This window comes from Limulus polyphemus, unplaced genomic scaffold, assembly GCF_000517525.1.
Source record: "Limulus polyphemus unplaced genomic scaffold, Limulus_polyphemus-2.1.2 Scaffold1034, whole genome shotgun sequence".
Classification (NCBI taxonomy): domain Eukaryota; kingdom Metazoa; phylum Arthropoda; class Merostomata; order Xiphosura; family Limulidae; genus Limulus; species Limulus polyphemus.
The window spans coordinates 143,724-149,266 of NW_013666644.1; positions in this window are offsets into that span (position 1 = coordinate 143,724).

Below are 5,543 nucleotides of genomic sequence, written 5' to 3' on the forward strand. Positions count from 1 at the left end.
TGCATTTGGATAACAATGCGTTCCAACAATGACTTTGTTATGTTGCTTAGCAATAAAATTACGACCAATATTGTTGTTAGTCTATGTGCTGAAAGTATAAAATGAAATGTATAAACTACAAAATTTAAAAAAATATATTTGTTGTTTTGTAATTTAGAATCTTTGTTGATTAAAGAGGTTTGTTTTTATTATTTAACTTTAAAATTGGATCGATATTTTTACTTTCATGTTAAAATTTATGCACTTGACTCTAGAATAGATTATCTCACACTATGTCACAAGAGAAATCAAGTGTGACGTGCCGCGTCACACACTGGCTTAGATAACATGGCGTATAGTGGCATACATAATTAACTATAATAATGTTATAAAATATTTTATAAGAGCGTGTCTGAGTGTGACCGCCACAGCTCCAAAGAAATTACATACAGCGCTCTATGATAATAATATTATAATTATAGAAGTCTAACCAAAGTAACTTCAATTACCTTGCAAATGGCTCCTACGAAAAGAAAAAAGTCTGAAAGAAGCCAAAGTAAAAAAGAAACCCATGAACAACAGTATAGAAGACAGACAATTAATAGACAAGCCATGGCTGCTACAAGAGCAATTAAAACTCAAGAACAACAAGAAGGAAAACGAACGATGAATAGACTAGCGATAGCTGCTGCAAAAATGATTGAAACTCCAGAACAGCTGATAATTGCATAAACAACAAACAGAGAGGGAATGGCTGCTGTTAGAACAGCTCAAACTGCAGAATAGCGATCAGTTAAACAAGTTGTAGACAGAACAGCAAGGGCTACTGCCAAAAACCATGCTTGGAGGGATAAAGAGAAGTATACTTTTGCTTACTATCCAGTCTTGGATTATGCGTCTGATCCTTCAGTTTCAATTGGCTCCATGTCAGTTTCCTGCAGTTACTTCAATGCACTGAAATGGAAAGGAGAAACTCCAGGAATCTGCTGCAACAGTGACAAAATTTGTCTGCCTCCTCTGGTTGATCCTCCTGAGACTCTTACTACATTACTAACAGGCAACACTCCAAATGCAAATCATTTCCAAAAGAACATTTGAAAATGCTTTTATTGGTACAGCACGAGAGATCAGAGAACCTGGCTACATGCCAACACTTAAAGTGCAAGACCAGGTTTATAATCGGATTGGCAGCCTGCAGCCACTACTCAATGAAGACCCCAAATTTCTACAAATCTACTTCAATGTCAAGCAAACAAAACAGCGCTGCAACAGTATTATCCAAATACAGATGGAAATTGTTTTGCAGTTACAAAAACATATTACACGAAGAAAACAACTATGTTCAGAGCTTCAAATGCACCTTGGAAAAGATGACTCTTGAGTACAACATTGCCATTCATGCAGACAAAACTCCAGCTGGTGAGCACGAGCGTCGATTGAATGTATCCACAACATCACAAGTGGCTGTCATCCTGGCTAATGAATAGCATGGCAATCGAAATATTGTATTGCAGCTCAGGGACAACTCTCTCCAGAGAATTGCATAAACACACCATTCATATTATGCACTGCAGTATCCACTTATTTTCTGGAATGGTGTAGATGGGTACCATTTTGAACCGCAACAAATAAATATTGCTACAGGACTTCCAACCCAAAAGAAAGTCTCTGCCATGGACTTTTATGCATCCAGGATGATGATGCGAACAGGAAGTTTCAATAACCTCCATCGTTGCATAGATCTCTTCCACCAGTTTGCTGTAGACATGTATGCAGAAATTTAAACAGAAAGACTGCAATTCATTTGCATAAACCAAATGAAGAACGAGTTGAAGACTATGTCCACCTGTAGGATGCTAAGATCCATGATGGAAACACTGCCAACTAGGCCAATTGGCCATACTACCTTCGAGTTTCACAGGTGGTCCCTGCTACATGCATGAGCGCACTCAGGATGCCATGACATATGTACGTAATTATGGGTGCCCTGATCTATTCATTACATTCACTTACAACCAAGCCTGACGTTCGGCCAAAAACCTTATGATCGTCATAACTTGCTAGCAACAGTTTTTTTGTCAAAGGCTGAAATCACTGATGAACCTAATCATCATATGCTACATATAAACCATTGAATGGGAAAAACATGGCCTGCCTTATACACAGATTCTGCTCTGACTTCTAGAGAAACTTCATGCGCACAATATGGATGACTTTATAAGTGCTGAACTACCTGACCCAAACATTGATCCATTGCACTTCAAAACAGTCAAAACATAGATGGTGCATGATCCCTGTGAAAGAATCAGTCCCTATTCACCGTGCATGAAGGACAACAAGTGCACAAGGAGGTACCCACGACAGCTACTGAAAGAGACACAGACTGGACAAGATGGCTATTCACTGTATCACCGGAGAAAATTGGAAAATGGAGGATTCACAACATCTGTCAAGGTTCATGGTTCCAAAATTAAAGTTGAAAACAAGTGGATTGTTCCATATTGTCCACTCCTGTCTCGACGGTACATTGCTCACATCAATGTTGAGCACTGTAATTCTATAAAGTCCATCAAATATGTCTGCAAGTATGTCAACAAATGATCTGACGTGGCTGTGTTTAGCCTGAGAAGGGATGGGACCAGGCATGATGAGGTTCAACAATATCAATTAGGCGATACATCAGCAGCAATTGAGCCATCTGGATAATTCTGTAAATACCAATTCTTGAACGACATCCTACAGTGGTTCATCTCAGTGTGCATCTTGATAATGGCCAAAGAGTGTACTTTACTGAAGAAAATGCACTTGAGTGCGCCCAAGCCCCACAAGATATAACTCTCACAGCTTTTTCAAAGCTCTGCAAGGAAGATGAATATGCTCAGACTCTGCTGTATATTTATATCTATAATAATAAATCTGTGGGTCTCCGTGACTATCATAACGTCAAGAGGAAAGAACCTAGAAGCGTGAAATTTTGCACCCATAATAAGTGGACCCTGAAGGTGTTCTCCTGGATATTATTACTTATCCACGTGCGCGCGCATCTTTTTGTGAAGTAAGCAAGCGAAAAACCACATAGAAAAGAATATGTGACCGCCATAGCTCGAAGAGGAAACAACCGAGAAACCTGAAATTTTGCACCCATACTAAGTGGACCTGAAGGTGTGCACCTGGATATTATTACTCATCTCATTCACGCGCGTGCTCACTTGCGCATCTTTTTGATGATGCAATCTAGCGAAAAACCACATAGAAAAGAAGTGGTTCCTTATATAACAATTTCCAATATATAGAAAACCCAGTGCGTTTTGGTAATAATGCGTTCCAACAATGGCTTTTATATCCTGTTGCTTAGCAATAAATGTATAACCTAATATTGTTGTTAAGAGGATATGTACCGAAAGTATAACATTAAATGTATAAACTACAAAATTGGAAAAAAAATGTTTGTTTTTTTTAATTTACAGGCTCAGTTAATTAAATATATTTGTTTTTATTATTCAAGTATAAAATCGGAGGACAAGTCTGAGGGAAGGTTACCTTTATAAGCAGGCCACATCCCTAAAGGAACAACAAAAGTATATAAGTTATACTTTTATGCTAAAATGGAATCAGAATACACACGCTGACATAGTCATCTAGAATAAATAAACCTTTCGCTAGTATATATATATATGTGTGTGTGTGTATGTTTGAATTATTAAATTTATAGGATGAACTATCTCTTCACGCGCATTTTACTGTCGTTAACTTAATAATGAACACTCATTTACGGATTTCATGGAAACGATCGTCTGTTTAATATGACATAGTGACTATCAAACACTGTTGCCTCGGTAACGTGACAAGAAATCCAAACTGTAGTTATTAGAATCACTACTTTTTACGATATGAGTAGTAACACCATTTTTGCCACCTTACTTGTTGAACTTCTCTATATACTACACCATCTGACGTTAAACTGAAAAACGTCGTTTCATGAACGTATTATAATCATTAAAAGTAGATTTACGCAAAACATAATCGTTATTCTTTTTTATTTAATACAAAGTTTCTTATCGGTATTTTTTCTCCAATTGATAACAGGAAACATAAATACTACCAATAAACTTGTATTTCTTTGTTAATTTTCAAACCAATATAAGAAAAAAAGGATCCATTCGGAGTACTGAATAATTAAACGTTATCATGGAAACCTTGATTCCAACGGATGAGTGAGTTGTAATAATAGTAAAAAAACGATCTTATAACACCGTTATGGTTTGTGTTTTAGTGGAACGCTACAGAAGAAGCTGTAAAGCGAAACGTTGAGTGTCTAATTAAAGAGAAAAAAAATAGTGTTATCGGGTCGTTTATTTCTAGTATTAAAAAGTCTTCTATACACCAGTGTGCACTACAGAAATTAAATAATGAGCAAGTTGTAGTGAGAGAAATGTGATGGAACAACTAGAACAATAATATATTCAACGTTTATCCTTGTACCTACAAGAAGTAGAGCATAGTAGTTAATTTGCCTGTTAGTTATTTTTAAAGCACAATAAACTATGTAGGCTGTGCCTATCGCCAGGATCGAACCCCGAATTTTAGCGTGATATGCCACTAAGTTTACCACTGAACCATTGGGAATCGTGTAATATTTGAAAAAAAAATGCAGCTTAAAATTAATCCATGTGCAGTTTTAAATACTTTACTTTGAAATATTGTCTTATTTTTTTAGAATTATTTGTAACTTACAACTTCGGCCTTATACTTTGTAAGGTTAAACCAGTGAATCACTACCGACTGCTTAACTAAATGATTTATTGTTAAAACAACTCTCCAAAGCATCATGATTTATCTCAGGAGCTTTATAGATCCAGGAGAAAGGTACGAGTCTGGACCAACCATAGGATTATATTTCTGTGATATCATTTCGTCTTAATCTAGTGACGCTTAAATACTACCACAGTTGCAATGTGTGTCATCTAATGTTTGCTTCATTTATAACCCACACTTAGCTAATATATGTTTCATTCATTGCCCACACTCTCAAACCAATGCAAGGCTAATATATGTGTTTCATTCATTGCCCACACTCTCAGACCAATGCAAAGCTAATAATTGTTTCATTTATTACCCACACTATCAGAACAATGCAAGGCTAATGTTTGTTTCAGTCATTGCCCACACTCTCAGACCAATGCAAGGCTCAATGAATTAAACAAACATTCCCCACACTCTCAGACCAATGTAAGGCTAATGTTTCTTTCAGTTATTGCCCACACTCTCAGACCAATGCAAGACTAATAATTGTTTCAGTCATTGCCCACACTCTCAGACCAATGCAATGCTAATGTTTATTTCATTCATTATCCACACTCTCAGACCAATGCAAGGCTAATGTATGTTTCATTCACTGCCCACACTCTCAGACCAATGCAAGACTAATAATTGTTTCAGTCATTGCCCACACTATCAGAACAATGCAAGGCTAATGTTTGTTTAATTCATTGCCCACACTCTCAGACCAATGCAAGACTAATGTTTGTTTAATTCATTGCCCACACTCTCAGACCAATGTAAGG